Source organism: Indicator indicator, chromosome 18 (assembly GCF_027791375.1).
Source record: "Indicator indicator isolate 239-I01 chromosome 18, UM_Iind_1.1, whole genome shotgun sequence".
NCBI classification, from domain to species: domain Eukaryota; kingdom Metazoa; phylum Chordata; class Aves; order Piciformes; family Indicatoridae; genus Indicator; species Indicator indicator.
The window spans coordinates 2,730,990-2,748,670 of record NC_072027.1 but is presented as its reverse complement, the minus strand read 5'-3'; positions in this window follow the sequence as shown (position 1 = coordinate 2,748,670).

The window sequence follows — 17,681 nt, the reverse complement described above, 5'->3', positions numbered from 1 at the left end:
TGGATTATTCCCTGCTGCTTAGGATTATCAGGAACTAAAAAAAAAAAAACAAAACAAAGGCAGTAAATGTTCTCTAGCCTCCTGTCTGAAGGAGCTGCTGCTGCTGCCCAACAGCATCACTGACATCAGCCACAGCAGAGTATCAAAGATCCTGTCACACAGAGCCTTAGCACATCCCTACCCATCACCTAGAGCTCAAGATTTCTCAGGATCCGACAGCAGGGCTAAATTTGGGTAGCATTTCACAGGACATCATAAAACACAAGCACAATACCTTGAATAGCATTTCAAAACTTCACAGCACCAAGCAGTTCAAGAAAATCAGTCTCTTCCACAAATCACTGTCTCCTCCTTTCTCCACCTCCCCAAATCCAAATTTAGAGCCTGCTGAGCTGCTACAGTTAAACATAAAAGCCAAGGTAAATGGCAGATTAAAGCAGTTTTGTCAGACTAAAGCAATTTTTAGCAAGAGCCATGAAGTGGTGTTGAACAAACTTAAAAGCCATTGATAACTGCAGCTTTAAACTACCCTGATGATCAATTTCCAAAGAGCTTACACCACTTGTAATTTTCAGTTGCACCCACGCAGAGGGTGGAAAGCACCTCTGAACACTAGGCTGTTATCACATGCAGCAAGTTAGTTCAGAAAGGAGAAAATATAAACAAAGATACAACATGGAGGCCTGGAACACACCCCAGACTACACAAATTTCATGAAGAGGACATTTAAATATCTTTGAATGCCAACAAAATTGTTTACTGTCTTGTATCAGGTTATTAAAATTGCTATTGAAACAGTTGCAAGAACAGAAGAGCTCGAGAGTTCCAGGAGCATGGCTGCCCATTCCCACCCAGGGCCAGGCAGTCCCAACACAGAATTAATGCCACTCACCACAAAGAAACTGAGCTAAACCAGGCCAGTGAGGCCAACAGTGCAAAGGGGACACAGGGGAATAGGTCTCAAGTCTCTGGTGGAGACCCAGTTCTAAGCCGTTGCTGGCACAGAGGGTATGCAAAGGAAGGCAGCAGGACAGGGCAAGAGAGAGCAGGGGCAGGCAAGACCAAGGTGCAGGGCAAGACAATGATGATCAGGAAGAGAAGCTCGAAGGTTGGAAAGTCAAATGATGGTAACCTGTTAGAACTGCTGACAAATGTGGCTGATGCAGCAGGTGGATGATGAAGCACTGGCTCTGGCTTTGCTGGGGAACAGACCACTAGAGGCAAAGCCAAATGTTCCCAGCTGAGGTGCACCTGTACCAAGGGCTGCCTGTCTCTCCAGATTAAAGCACCCAGAGCAGTCAGGTGATGAGAGTCAGGCTAGATGCTGTTTGAGAGCTCTGTCCTGGGCAAGAAGTGGTGTGATTGCCAACAGCCATGAGTGGGTGTGCTGCTCCAGAGCAGCTGCTGCTTCACTCCTCAAGAGTACTTATAGCCACAGCACAAGGGCTGTTAAGGGTATGGAGGAGCTGGTAGCCTAGAAAAGAAAGAAGTGCCTGGAGGCCAAGCTGGTTTAGCTATACTGCTAGCTGTAGAAGAATGAAGAGTTGAGACCATTGCCTGACAAGACTTTTGAGATGGTAAGTGTCTAAAGCTATAAGGGTGTGTAAAGTGGAAGCAGGACTATGAGGTAATTAACATGCCAGATGATTATATAAACTACCTATAATGCTTCTGAAACGAACATGTGATAGTCTGGGGAAACTGCTTTGATTGACAGGGCAGGAAAAATGATGACTTTTCCTGTCCTTCCTTTCTGTCATTTTTATGAAATTAGAAGATGGTTGCTAGAAGGATTTAATCAACATAGGTGAGTTGGTTTTTTGAGAGTAAGCAGTAAGAAACCCAACAGAAAATGCCTTCTCTAATACCACAGATAAAGTATCTCTATTTCAAAGCTAAATATATTAGGCAACTCCTACAGGCCAAGTACCATCAATCCTTTACAGTATTAGCTTTATTGTAAATGCAGCTATTGAGTTTGCCCCTCAAACTCTCCTAGATACATCAGCTTCTTCCGTACCAGAAATTAAATTAGGCAAAGAAAATCTGAATTCCAGAACTTTGTGGAAACCAATGAACAAGTGAGAGCAGAGTGCATCAGTTCAGACAAGTTTATCTGATGTAACCAACCATTCTGAAATGGTCACTTCAATACTTACAAAGCAGCATTATTTACAAGTGTGTGAATACCTTTAGAAATACCTCAAGCCCCCGATGTTGAACAGTTACAACCCTGCCTCTGAAACTTTTTCACACATTGATGACTTCTTTTGACTTCCCTACCCCCTTACTTGATATTATTTATCACTAATAAATTGGATATAGATCAGGAGATAACCAGGAGGAGGAAGTAAACAAAGTAGCACCACAGCCAACCAAGTGCCTAATCACACAAATGTCTTGCTACTTTAATTAAAAGCAGGGAATGAACTAGACAAATCTAGATCTAACAAAGTTAGAAGTAACAAGATCACTGAAGTATATTTGCCACTTATTTGGCAAGTAATACTGTATTGCATCAATAAATGACTTTTGCACTGCTGAAAAGCAGCAGGCTAGAAAGTAATCTACTGTGCTATTAATTATAAACCATTAAGTTGATCAAAGACTTTGTAAGAAAATGATAGCACCAGAGACTTGGGTTTTTCCCCTTTCTTTCTCCAAACCCCAGTACTGGAAGCTGATCCCAGACTGTTCATTTGCACCCTTGTGCCTTTAACCTTGAAGCTCTTTTCCATGCAATCCAAAGTTCCATTTGAAAATGCATTCCAATGCCTTTCTCCACCACTTTGAATGTTTTGTATATTGCTTGGTATGTCTTGAAGTCAAAGTTAATTTAAGATCCTCCTCACCTCCCCACACCAGCCACCTGCACTGTGGTTTTACAATGCACAAAGCAGAACCAAGCTGGTCCTACTGCAGTTTCTTCCTCTCAGGTACCATGTATTTCTACACCCTAGCATCAGCCCTGACTTGTCTGATTAGAAAAGTGAGCTGAAGAGAACTGAAATGGCCAAAAGCTAAGAGGGGAGGGGGGAAATACCTGAAGGAGCTTGGCTCCTTGGATTGTTGTTACTCCTGTGTAGCAGTATTTTATGTGTGGATTTGCAGAACAGCTGTTTATGGGACTGAAACAGGACAACAACATAATTTGCCTTCTGGCCACACCTACCTGAAGTCTCCTCTTGCACAGCAGGAAGTAAAAATCTTGCTTCCAACTACCCTCATCCATGAATTAGTTAAATAGTAACACTGAACAAAGTCTGGAATCCTAACTGAAGTCAAAGTACGCTGCTTTTTAGATAACTTAAAGCTGTAGTAGTTCCAGCAATGTATAGGCTAATAAGAAAGGTTAACCTTATTTAAAGGGTTAATCTTTACTGTTAGGCTTTATTAGAACGGCCAGAAATCACTGCTTTCAACTTCCAACAGTGACTCTCTTCAAGGGGAAGGTAGAACTGTAAGTACATCCAAGAGATATCTACCATGCTTAGGAAAAAATTCAAAGTAATTTCATAATGTTGTAGTTCAGTGTTTACCATAAAACTTAAGATTTGCTCCAAGACACATTCTTTAAATAATTACTTTTCCAAAGTGAATCAGGCTTACTGCTTTCACCCTCTTGGCCCTGGTGGCACCTCACTCAGTAAGTTATGAATTTCTATAGGCATTTAATTCTGTTTCATCTTAAAATACAGACAAAAGAAGCAACAACCCTGCATAAGCCAATACTGTCCCTGGCCAGGATGGCAATGTGAAACGTTTGTCTTCCCACAGAAAAGCTACAGAAGTTTCAACAGGCTTATGATAAAGGTCAGTCCCTACAGAATTTACACACTTGATGACTTGGGTCAATGGCTGTATTTATCCTCAGTTTGTATCATGTATGGGCAACAAACTAGACAGCGACCCTTAATACTGAAAAACAGTGGGAAAATACTCATAGGAAAGATACCACAATGAGGAAAGGAAGCAAGCAAGCTAAACCAAGTGTCATGCGAAGTAAATTTCATGTACTTCAGCTCAACTCTTTTTATTTCAAATTCTTTGGGAACACCCCTACATCATCAGAGACTTAGAACTTTAACTAGAGAATTAAGTGTTTTTCCTGTATGTCTGATACTGTTCCTACAAAGCCTTCTAAATTCCACATCAGTCTTAGTTCTGTAAATGTCTTGCTCAATGTATCAAATTGGAACTTTTGGGATTTTTTTTGAAAAATAAAACTTGCAATACACAGCTCCACTTCTGGATTTTCCACCCACAGCAGGAACACATCATAATATGGAAGAATACTCGCACCCTATAGTTTCTGGTTCTATTTTGCACACTATAGTTTCTGGTTGCATTTTGCTACAACGCACAACAGTGCAAGTAGATAACCCAAAAGTTCAGAGATGCAGGTGTTAAGCCACCAGCCAAAAGAAAAAAAAACCAAATTGAAGCTTCCTCAAATTAGAGGAAACCAAAGTAAAGCACATTAGAAGTAAAATGACAAATATTTTGCTGCTGAATTAACAGAAATTGGAGGACTTGCCTATCTACTGAAACTCAACCTTTTGTAGGAGTGAACAGGATTGCTCTCTTGAAACATACACAAAGAAAATACCAATGTTGCAAGAAAACATGAGTTACTTTTTTCCTACCAGTATGCTACTTTTAGGTAAATAACAAGTCTGTTATGTAAACACCTTTTATTTGTTGACTAGTGCAAACACTCTTGATATTTTTAAGAGGCTGTTGAAGTAATTTTTTTTTTTTTACAGTAAGCATATAGTATTGGGGGGGAAAAAAAACCCAAACAACTAAGAAAAATCCAACTGGAAACTAGCTAAAGGATAATACCTGAAATTTTCAGAATACATGCTGTGAATTAAAAATTTCTTTTTACCTAGTGTGAGGAGAGATGGCACCAGTAGTTGTGTGCACTGGCAGAACCGGAGCAGCACAAGAATGATTCCTCAAACACTCCCCACACCCAAGAGACTCAATTATAACATGTGGGGAAAGTGTCAAGATCCCTTTAACCCAATTTATAGCTTAATGCTGGAATAATCTAAATTAAAAATAAATAAATAAGAATGCTGTTGAGTCAACACAAAGTCAATTGATTCACTCCAAGTGCTTTTTCACTCGGTGGGATCACATTTTAGTGGCTGTTAGCATATTAACATTTAATGGTTTCATCAGGGAAGTAATGCTTCATAGTATTTGGAGGATTTCTAAAACTAGAATATTACATGGCTGCCAATAAAAAAAAAGAAAAAAACAACAAACCACAAGTTGCCCTTCCTCCTTTTCACAATTAGGTGATGCAGAGGGCTATGAAGACGCATTAATGGTTGGATTCTTCCAACCAAAACAATTCTGTGATTCCATTACAACAGAACAATAAAAAATCTTGATGAAGGCAGTATGTATTAGTTCATGTATCTGAAATAGAACTAATCAAATGATTATTTGATTTTTTTGCATGGGTAAATTCTATTACAGAAAACTCAAGAAGTTGATAAAAGCTTTAATATTCTGTTAAAAAGCTGATCTATAAAGCTGTAAAAGTTCTGCAAAACCCTTTAGCTGCAGCTGACCAAATTGAAACCTAACCCTCCCACAACTTAAGAAAAGCAAAGTATCCTGTTTGGTATCAACTGGCCTTAAATATCAAATATATTTGCTGTTTTCACATCAGGAACACTTGATGAGACTATAGAACTATATAGCACTGACCAGATCAGGCTTTAAAGACCAAAAATCATTTGATTAAGAACTTTCAGATTATATTAAGTTTTGACCTGCAGGTGTTTGAAATAAATGTAATATTTTTTTTTATTTGGCCTTCTTTGTGTTTATAGAAACTGGCTGGTTAGAAAGTATGTGGCAGAGGCACGAAGCTGCCATCTTCCAAATCTATGCTTCTCTTCCTGCCCAACCATTCCACTCACAATTTCCTGTCAGATGAGGAACATGCAGCCCAATATTTTAGTGATGTAACCCCCTAAAGCTTGGAAGGCTTGAAAAACTTTTTTACCATAGTTTTCCTAGTGTACAGAAGCAGTTTTCACTTCCATGTTTAGCTGCTATAAAGAACTCTGAAAAGGTCAGAATGCAAAAGGCACAATTCAGCACAGAGGTTCTTGACTGCTCCATCTTCTAGGCAGACCTGGAAGACAGATCTAGTTTATCTGACTCATGATGAAGAACTCAAATTCCCACCTCTTACCCTGCATACTTCTTTCAAATACACTCAGTGTAGCACTGACATACTCCAGACAACTAGAACAGTTCTTAATTATCAGCAGTTGTATGTAATTAAGCCTATAGTAAAAGGCTGCTGTATACAAAACAAACATTAACACAAACCAAATTGCAAAGCAAAGGCTGACCTTTAACTGGTATCCCTAGAAACACTTTGGCTAGCTAATGAGTACTACCAACGTTCAGATTTTTGCATTTTCTATTTTAGTGCATTCTGAAATGCCAATGCATTAGAAGATCAGTCAGGTTCACTTCACTGCTTGAAGAACTTGCTTGCATTACAGAATTGTACTGCATGAATAAAATGGAACCTAAAAGATCAACTTTAAGGGGAAGAGTTCTGTTGTAAAACACACAGCTTTATGTTTTAAAAATGCAGATAGATGCTTAAAAAGTCTCCAGGAAGCTAATGAGAATGGGCTTGTGCTCCGAAGTGTTAATGCAATGCCAACTCTCACTGCCCTGCTCCTGTCCAGAGAACCCTATTTGACAATTTATCTCTGATTCTCCATGGTACATGGAACACTCATTGTTCAGAGTAACTACTGCACAGTTTCTTATCTTGGTCCAACTCAGAAAGCTATTCTAAGTACTGGCATGTACCCCACAACGTTCCTTACCACATTTTCCTTTATGTGTCTGCAGAATACTTACCACATTTCTGTTATTTTGTGGGTGAAAACATGAAGCCACTGCACAAAACATTCCCTTTCTTAGCCCTGCAGTAAGAATGAAAGATAACCCAGCTATTCTAAGTGAGGTTTGGACAGGAGCTCATTTCCAGCATTCCTGCTATAGACCTGAACAAGAGCTTGACAGGAGATGCCAGTTACCTACATCTGGAAGTCTTTGCCTTTCTAAAACCCAGTTTCTAAATATTTAAATGCTTGTTAATATCAGAGTTGCTAAACTGAAGTTTGGGGTATTACAGAGCTCAGGCATGCTGCTCATGCTCTACCCCTCTAGCCACATCCTGATAGAAGCAACCAGACTATTCATAGATTGTTTTTACTTCAAATTAAACCAAGTCTGAGAATGTTGTTCCACAACCACGTTACTGAGCAGCAAAGCCAGCTCAAGATTTCTTTTCCTGGACGCATGTTCATCACCTCCCTCTGCTGTGTTGATGCAGCTGTTTGTGAGACAATGCTGAAAACCAACAATGACACTCAGCTAAGAAAGTGGGAGTTCATTGTTGGTGGTTTAAAAGAAGTACCAACACTCCAGCCACATCACTGGCTGGTTTTCAGCACTCCTGACGATGGCTGTACTGACGCAGATTACGGGGAGTTAATGAGCAACCAAAGTAGCAGCTTTCCAAGTTCTGCCACTGGACAAAAATCCCGCCATAACATGGCAGAAGAAACCATTGGGTTATCTAGCCCACTGCTCCCACCCAAAAACCCCAGCTCTAGCCCACTGCTCCCTGCCCAAAAAGCATCTACATCATGACTGACAATTACTGTACAACCACCTCTCCAATCTCCAGCTTCCCAGTTTTAATTATTCTTCACATACATCGATTGATCCTAGAAGCTGCTCTTCCAGAGAGCACTCTGTTTATAGAAGAATTGACGTTTAAGGCAGCACTGAAACTCCTCTATCTTAGTCCACAGGACCCTTGCTTTGTCAGGCAAAGCTCTTGCTGGGTGGACAACTGTTAGAACTACTTTAAAAGAATATTAGTAAGTGTTAATGAGCAGTTTTGCATAAGACCTATTAATACTTTTTATTATTTAGCTACTATGATGCTGTCTCCTTGTTCTAACAGGTGATACACAGTAGACAGTGCAAGCTCAAACCTAGCTGTGTTTTAGTTTCAAGCCTTCCTGTCTTTGTAGGTGTTGGTTCAGCACAGGCTCTTTTGTTCCAAAAAGCACATGAAAGGATCTGTGAACTGCAGCCAAAGCTTTAAGGGTTTTGTTGGGTTTTTTCCTGATCCCAGATGCTGCAAACCAATCTATGCAGGGAGATAATTTTGTGGAGCAGTTACTTAAGCCAGATCAACTTGCAAGATCCATGCCTCACTTGTCAATATACTCCAAAATAGCTCAAGCAGTGAAGCTGCTCAGATTTATTTGTAACATGCAGTATGCTAAATTATGGTATACTTCATGGTCTCCTAAATATGGCAAGATGCTGTACTCCAATGACATGAGCTATCACACAAGATTGCTTCAGCATGTTCTAGAAACCCCCAGTCTTCACACTGAAACTGCTGCCTTGTTAAGAAAAGGGGGAAAGCTCAGAGCTGATGGAGCCTCTGGAGATACTGGCAATATAAAATGGTATAGAAACCTTAGGGTAATCTTATGGTAGGAAGGCACCTCACTCGCAGAGTAAAGGTTGCAGATAGGAACATGAACTCAGACACATGAGAGAGGTATTAACCTATCCAGGCTGTGAACACAAGGGCTAGATGGCAGCCTCCATAACATACCCACTGGCTTTCCCAGTCTGAAAAAAAAATTAAACAAAAAAGAAAATCAATCTCCTCCTGCAGAGCTCCATTATAGCATAAAGTGAAATACTAGCTGCAAGTATTTTAGTTCTAAAATAAACAACTATGTATATATTTTCTGCTCCAAGGCCCTCCTTGGTTCCTTCACTTAAAAAGAAGCCCTCTAAGGCATTAACAAAAGGATTCCTGTTGCAGTCTTACAAAAGAAAAAAATGAGTTGTTACCAATTATTTTTTTTTCTTTAAATAAGCACCATCTTGGAAGTGTAATTAGTAGCTCAAAAGCATGTTAAGCATTTAAACAGCTTTTTCTATGAGACCTGCCTAAGCAATTTGTAAACTCCTCAACAGTTCAACTGCAGAAATCACTCAGGGCAAAAATTGAGTGCAGGTCCCCAAGCTTATGCCAAGCTTCCCCGTTGACTGGACTTCTTGCAATCCAATTTCAATGTAGGAACATAAATTACGTCACTTAATACAATGCTAATAATCTTGCAGGATATTGTATAGTAATCACACTTCCAAGAGTGAAGCACCAGCACTGAAGAAGGAATACAAAACAGACGAAACCCTGCAGTGACTCAGTTTGAGCCATTTCTGTATAAAGTTCTCAAAATCACACCATGAAGAAATCTAAATTTAGACTGGATTCAGTAGGCAAGTATTTTGATACCAAAAGTAGTGCAAAAAATCTCAACATAAGATGAAAAAAAAACTCAAATACATTTTATGCAGCAGGGTAAGGGTCAACCTCCATTTTATGCAACTAGGACTGAAACCTAGAGGTGGGGCTGGTGGAGATTATTCTTGTAGGGTTTTACGGTCAGTGGAACTTTTACAAGCTCATCACACACAACCGTAACTCCTGAACACTAAAGATTAGTCCTAGCAAAAAACACTGATAGAAAGCAGTGACAATTCTTGCATACTCTTTCAGTTCTGAAGACTGAAAGGCACCCTTTCATTCACAAAGATACTATCTGTGTATGTGCAATGCCATTTGGGCCAGGGATGTAATGGTAGAAACTGCACATGTACTCAGTAGTAATCCAAGTAGTAGGACACACTGCACTACAAACAACATTACTTTGCTTTTTGGTGATGGATTAGCAGAACCATTTTTATTTACACTGCCATGCTCTTAAAAACAGATGCTTTTGTTCATCCCTTGGGAAAGAATTTTTAGTTTGCTCAATCATGGGAATATTCAACCCCATTTTAAAGACATGAATATTACACTTGCTTACAACAATGTGTCCCTGACATCTAGTACAGCCTGATCTTACTGATTTTTACCTTGAAACGGTACCATGCTTATTCAATTTGTGACCCTTCTATATGTTTTCAAGTCCTCATATGTAAGTCACCAAAAGTATTTACCTGCCCAGGGGTTATTACAGTCTCATCTATCTATTTCAGTTCTTCCTCTAAAACGCAGGCAAAGTAAACAGGCTGGACACACCAAGACTGTATTCAGAGTTCAACTTCAAAATGCAAAGAAAAAAAGAGCTGCATGACAGGATCCTTTTTATAAGTGGACTGATCCAAGTGATTCAGGTGAAAAGTGAACAAAGAGTTAATCCAAATGCGAAGAGCTCCATTTCAGTAATAGCATGAATAAACCCCCACAGAAGGCTTCATTGCTAGCAGCAAACTCCACAGAGTCCAGATGAACCAGCAGGAAGAACATAGGGTGGATAATCCTGTAAAATTACCCCAGTGGAAATGTTGATAAATTCCCAATTATGAGACCTGCTCTAGAATGAAAAAAAAAAAAAAATGCAAGATACAATACTATTACCAGTCCACACTTGCACATCTCTGTATGTAAGCCAGACAAATACCGCTGGTATTTCTTAATCCCCTGAATTTTTAATTAGTTACCCATTGTGGTGAAGTCTAGATTAAGAAAAAAAGGCATAGAAATCAAACAACAACAAAACCAAAACAAAACAAAACCCCCTGACGATCTGCAACCCTAGTTACAAAGCAGATACCTGTGGGCTTATATTTTCAGTAAATACCATTTTCTATGCATTTGCAGAAATACAGGTATCTGCATTTTAATAAAATACACAAGAGAAACCTCTGTTACACTGTACGTGTTCTGAATATATTTCTGGTGTTACACAAGATAGATTTCATACGAATTGTAATGTTAGTGGGAAAATTGCCAACAAAATACAGTTCATGACACACACGTATCATCAAGACAGACAGATGCATAGCTATATACGTGTCTAAAGTCTTGCTTGATTCCAGACTTCAAATTCTCCGTAAAAGTCCAAGAAAGAAAAGCTCTCCTGCAAGCATGCCGGCAGATCGTGGAGGGTGATCACCGAGGGTGGCAGAGCACTAGAACAGGCTGCCCCGAGAGGTTGTGGTGTGTCTCCGGAGGCATTCAAAACTCGCCTGGACGTGTTCCTGGGCGATTTACTCTGGGTGATGTTGCGTTAACATGGGGATTTGCCTAGATGATCTCCAGAGGTCCCTTCCAACCCCCACCACTTGGGATTCTGTGCGAGTCCAGGCGGTACCGCGCCCCGCCGACTGAAGGGTGCACACGACGTAGGCATTCTACACTCAGTTCAGGTGCTCGGGCCCCCCACGCCTGCCCCGGAGTCCACCGAACGCCATAAAAATCACTCCTAATGAGCTGTGCTAACGAGGAATTGCTGCTGACCTGCCCGGTCCGACCGAGTCCCCCTGCCCGGGGCACCATCCCCCGCGCCCGCCCCAATTCCCCTCTGTTTATCCCTGCATGCGTCTGCCCCGCCGCCTCACGTGCCAGCGCTCGGCCCGCCCCTCGCGGTCCCCCATTGGCCACCAGGGCTGGCAATCACGGCCGCGCTCGCCTCGCCGTTTCCCTCCGCCGGAACGAGCGAGGGGCCGCTTCGGGCCCCGGCGCCAGCCAGGCCGCGGCTCCCGCTGTCGGTGGGGCGGGCAAGCTGACGGCAGCTCCTTCCGGAGCAGGACGAAGCGCTCCGCTGACAGGCAGCGCTGTCGGCCTCTCTCCGTGTGCTCTGAGGGAGGCAAATCGGCCTCCGGGGAGGCAGAGAGACACGGGGAAGCCGTGCGCTGAAGGTGGACGAGCAATTACCAGATTGATGTCATTTCCCTCTGCCTTTGTTTAATTATTTTAAACTCGATTGCACAGCGAGGAAAAAAATCAACAACAACAACAAAGAAACTTCAGGCTTCCAGATGCCATTACACTAATTTCTCTTAATTGCCTTCACGATGCAAATAAAGCCGGCTCCCTGCGAGGCGCCGCCCGGCCCAGCTCTCGCACGCTGGGTGGCTGTTTACTGGCCTCCGGCCGGGCAAGTTTCCCGACGGCGGAACCCCCTCTGCCCGCCGCTCCCCGCTTTGAGACCAGTCGTTTCCTAGCCGCTTCCCCGGGGCGCGGAGCCTCCTCTGGCCGTCCCTGCACCCATAAGCGCCTGGGGCCCATCGCTTTTTCCGTCGCCCCCGAGCCCCCCCGCGCCCCCTCAAGCCCGGAGAAGGGCCGAGTCCCTTCCCCACCCCCAATGACACCTCCAAACGACACAGCACAGGGAAGCCACTCAAAAAAAACTGAGGAAGGCTCCCCGCCCCCGCTGTAACAACGCTGATCCCTTCCCCCATAGCACTGTCCCACTCCCCCACCACGGAGTGCTGCCCCCCCCGCAACCGAGAGGCCCCCCTCCAGGCGAAGCCCCACGGCCGCCCCCCGCGGCGGGGGCCGCCCCTACCTGTGGCTGCAGCATCCCCGTCCCCCCGCCGCCCTCGCTCCGCCGCCTGCCTGGCTCTTTGTTTCCTGCCGCGGGCCGGACGGGAGAGCAGCTCCCCCCCGCCTCCTCCTCACACTCATTGAAAGCAAACAAGCATCATGGCGGCGCTGGCGGCGGCAGCGGCTGCGGGCAGGCGGGCGGGTGGCGGGCCGGCCCTCCTCCTCCCTCCTCCTCCTCCGCTCTCCTCCTCCTCTCCCCTCCTCCTCTCCCTCCGCCCCGCCTGCCCAGGCCCATGGCACTGGGCGCACGCTCCGCGGAAGCGGAGAAGACCGCAGGGATGGGGAGGACTGAAGGCCGGGGCCCGCTCAGGGGTACCCGCGGGTGGGAGGACAGAGAGGGGTCGGGGGTGCTGCGGTGGAGCTGGGGAAGGGGTAAAGGGGTCGAGGGGTCGTAAAAGGGGGAGAAGGCGTTTGGAGGGCTGTTTTGGGTTACCTCTCCAGGAATCGAGGGGGCACGGAGGGAAGGGGTTGGTAGAAGAGTGGGGGGAAGTTACGTCTCAGCTGTATCATGGGACGCAAAACCAGTTTAGTACATCGCAGGGAAATGGTTTCTATCAGCAGTCCGGGAAGCCTCAATAAAACAGTCACTTGTTTGAAAAATAACTTTAAAATTCTCTTGCAAAAGTCTGAATTTGGAATTCCAACTTGGGGTGGGTGTGCTCGAGGCTTTCTAAGAAAGAGGACCGCTTTTGTGTTTGCGTGTAAGAGCAAAACGGTGCCCCCGATCCTTTGCTATGACATTTGCACCAGCAGTGTTTGCCGTGAAATGGCCACCAGAATTGCCATCAGCACCCTTGTAACACTCGGGCTACAGCTCACATCATTTTCTTCTTTGAACCCATTAAATGGATGCATACCAAAATACTGGGGGAAATAAAGAATGTTATTTTTAAAAGTTATTGCTGCCCATGTGCAACAACACTTTGCAGGAAGATGAGAGATGCTTCCTGAAGTGATGGTGGGGAAATGCCATAATGACTTCAAATAATTATTTCCTCTGATTTTCAGAGTTAAAATGTTCAAGTGTGGGCGCTGCAGCGGCAAACATGCACTTGGTATGTAGCACCTCATCAAAAGGAATAGTAAAGAGGTAGACATTATCCCAGATACACAATCCTATTTCTGAACTGGGAGAGCTAAATAAGAATTTGAGCCTCATCTGTTTAGGTGTAACTGGATGTGTCGCTGGAAATAAATGACACTGACACGGCTGCGTAGCAAGGCATAGGATCATCACAGAATGGTTCATGTTGGAAGGGACCTTAAAGATCATGTAATTGTGTCACTGGTGGTGGGCCGTGGCCAGGAGCACCTCCTGCTAGATTAGGTTGATCAAGACCCCATCCAACCTGGCTGTGAGGGAAAAGCAGTTTATAGGAGGAGGGTACCTGGTCGTGCTTCTGAGGAACACCACCACCACCCATCAAAAGCAGCGTTTTGAAAAAGGGTGATGCTGGTATGCTGCGTAACAAACCCTATCACAGAATGTCTTCTGCTGAAGGGCTGAGGCCTTTGGCACTTTGTTGGAAATAACGGTGCTGTAATTCAGATTTTTATTCAGCCTTATCCTATCACATATCTGAAATGCTCTGGGATGATAAACTATCTCCTCGCCGCATGGCGCAGTCCTGCGCTAGAGATATCTGAGCTGGCTGCGCTGGGGGATGCTGCACAGGCTCTGGCAGGAGCACCGTATCTGCTTCCCGGGCTTGGCTGGCTCTGGAGAGCTGACAGTCATTCAGAACTAACTCGAGTAACTCTACATGTCATTCTCATGCATGTCTGTCTGTTTTGTTTTTTTTTTCTCTCTGATAACCAGCTGTCCTGCACATTCTTCAGTTAATACTTTCTAGGTCAGATATGGCCTCAATAGACTGTATCATTTTGCCCAGAGCTAATTCTCCAAAAGCAGTAGGAAAGTCTTTGAATACGTTGCAGGATTTTCCAGGAATTGCTGCTCAGCAAAGAAAATTCAGCTGATCACAGGGCTCTCGGAAAACGTTTGCAGGGAAACTTCATTCCTCGGGGATGGATGCTGGGGGTAGTATTACAGGAGAGTTGGAAGGGTCTGCTGGCGAGGGCCTTCAGTGCTGCAAGTGGAGACCAAATGGCAGAGAGCACCAGTGATTCTCAAATAACAGACAAGAAAAAGAGCAGGGGAAGGAGTAATTTTGAAACAGAGAGCACCAGTGATTCTCAAGTAACTGAGTCAAGGAAATAAAAAGAGCAGGAGAAGGAGTAATTCTGAAGCAGAGAGGGCCAGTGATTCTCAAATAACTGAGTCAAGGGAAAAAGAAGAGCAGGAGAAGGAGTAATTCCGAAGCAGAGAGCACCAGTGATTTTCAAGAAAAAAAGGGGAAAAAAGAGAAGGAGTAATTCTGAAGCAATTCAAAATAATTCTGTATTATAAAGATGAAGAGGACATCTCAGCAATTTGGCAGATTTCAAGATAGTTAAGTTTATGATTACAGGTTATTTATAAAGGGGGATAGGGGGGAAGGCAGTATTTGAAGAGTCTAAAGTTATGGCCTTTTATGTCAACAATTTTTCTTTTGAACTGCCAGCTTGCCTGTGTGGTTGGAAACAACAGAATGAAATAAAAACAAGCGTGTGGGGTTTTTTGTTTTCAGCTGTTATGCTCTGCTGAGCTTCCTGTGCAGAAGTGCTGGTGCTCATCTGTACGTATGATTAACTTTTGCTCCTTGTAAGTGTTATCAGACCTGTAACCAGGCAAACAGTGGAGCAGATGGCCAGTGCCAGTATCGGTGTTTCTGGTCGGGGTGCTTAATGAGATCTGAGAGTGTAATATGAGCCTCTTTCATTTTGTCTGTCTCGCATGGCAGATATACTTCGTGCAAGTGCTCTTGTTGCTCAAGGTCACAGATTCATCAATCAAAAAAGAGCCCTTCCCATTAATCTTTTACCTGCCCGTGAGAGTTTCCATGCGTCTCAGAGGCTGCTGTGTCTCATGGAGTGCTGAGTTTGGGACAGTGCTGCTGTGAAAGACTATCAAAGCAGAGCAGAAATCAGTCACTTCTAAAACCACAATGTTAAATTTACCATAATCTGAGCAGAACTTTGCATTCATTAACCCTAAAACAAAAATACCTTTTTGTGCTGTGGAATAAGCATTCAGTTGGGTGAAATCTCACTTGGGACACACAACCACACATCCCACAACATGAAGGTGAATGTCCTGCTTTTCTGACCTTACACCTAGAGACCTGGAGAAGTGTTTGCTGTGGGTAATTTAAAAAGTCCTGGCACCCATCTCCCCTTCCTCATGCATACATTCAAGGCAGGAGCTGGGGAATGTGCCTGGGAGGACATGGGGAGGGCCACTTGATCAATCTTACCAACACTTACAACTGTTTTGAGGTCCTGTAGCCTCTGTGTACTGACAGAGGGATGTGAAACTTGTGGTAGAGAGCTGTCTTTGTGACTGAGCCATGGTACTTTTTGCTTTGTTTAAATCACCACATTTGGAGAGTAGAGGTTTGTTTGACTTCTAAAGTCTTTGTTGTAAAAGTCATATCCTTTGTCCGCATGGCTCATACACGATGGGTGAGCTGAAGAGACACCACCCCATCCTGAGAGAGAGCAGGAACAGAGCTGCCATGGGCTGCAAAAGCTCTCATGTGTGGGTTACAGAAGAGGTGAGGAAGGAAAGGCTCAGTCCTCTCCGCTCTACCACCTTCTGTGCCCAGGAAGTGTGAAAAAAACAATGTAAGGTGAAGCAAGAAATAAAGCAGGGGAGGAGAGCAGAATTACAGCAAAGCAGGGGACATAATGAAGAGGAAAAGGAGGGAGTAGTTAGGAGGAGGGGAGTGATCCCAAATAGGAGAGCAGAGCTTAATTATCTTCCATGTTTCAAATCTATCTGGGGAGAGAGACAGGGATCTGAACTGCAGGGATTTGAACTGCAGGATAGCTTCCATGGCTGTTGAGATCAGTGGGATCACTGCTCTGCACATGAGATATTCCTGAAATGGCAGGTGCTCTGAAAAATGAGGACTTGGGGCATTCATATTGTACATCTAAAATTATTGCGTGCTTAATGATTTCAGCCTTAAGTTTTATGGCCTCTTCTCCATCTACTGAGTCAGTGTAAGAGCATCTTCTGTCACAGTAAAGATAAATCTTTGATGTTTATTGAGCATTAAAACTACAGTGAAAGCCTCATACAAAAAGCATTGAGGCAATTAATATTCCTGCATGGAATGGAGTTCAGTGGTTTCCAGAAGACTTGCATGTGAAAAGATAATTGAAAACTCCCCTTATGCATATCCACCACAGAGCTGAATTAAGGAATTTTAATCCTTGGATGGTACAATTTGTCGGTAAGGGCTTTGCAGTCTTAGCATTACCTTAATGTGCTTTGTTACACAAAAATAGTCTAAGGACTTGAAGTTGAATATGATGATCAAAAGCTTTCTTTCTAGAAATGTCTGCATTTAGTATGAAGACTTTCCTAGTGAGAGAAGGATTTCTAACTCCTTTTTGCCAGTTGTGGATACTACTGCTTAACTCTGCCACCAGCTGAGATGCTTATGTCATGATTAGATGACTGCTATAATTATTTAGATATTAGATTTGTTGTCAGGATGGTAACAGGTTAAAATGTATATTGAATCTTCTTCTGTACCTCGAGCTTGCAGGTCTGTGGATCATTTAGTCCTTAATATTTGTGTTACGCCATAGTAGTGAAGTGACAGATCGAAGAACACCATCATTTGTAACTGCCCTAATCAAATATTAAAATCTGAGCACTGGGAAGCAGCTGGAATTATGAACCATGGTGTTGTTTTCCCTATCATTTTTTTAGGTACAGGCTGATTCTCGCCATTTTTTTGCCTCTAGAATCACCTCTCCAGCTCTTGGTTTCCTATCTCCAAGAAGATGCCCAACTTTTCATATTAAAACTAAGTTAATGATATGAAAGCAAAAGCAAAAGGTACGACCTGTGTGCTTTCATTACACGAGCAGAGCTCCAGGATGCATTCAGAGCACTGCAAAAGGAGCACAAGGCTTTGCCTTTCATGCCAAGAGCTTTTATGTATGTGAGTGAATAGTGAAAATTGCTGTGAAAGACTTGAATGCCTGGTTGAGGAGTCACAACTGAGAGGTTAAATGCCAAATAATGGCATTATTGATGTAAGATGGAAGGATTCTCATTAGCAGAAGCCAGTTGCTC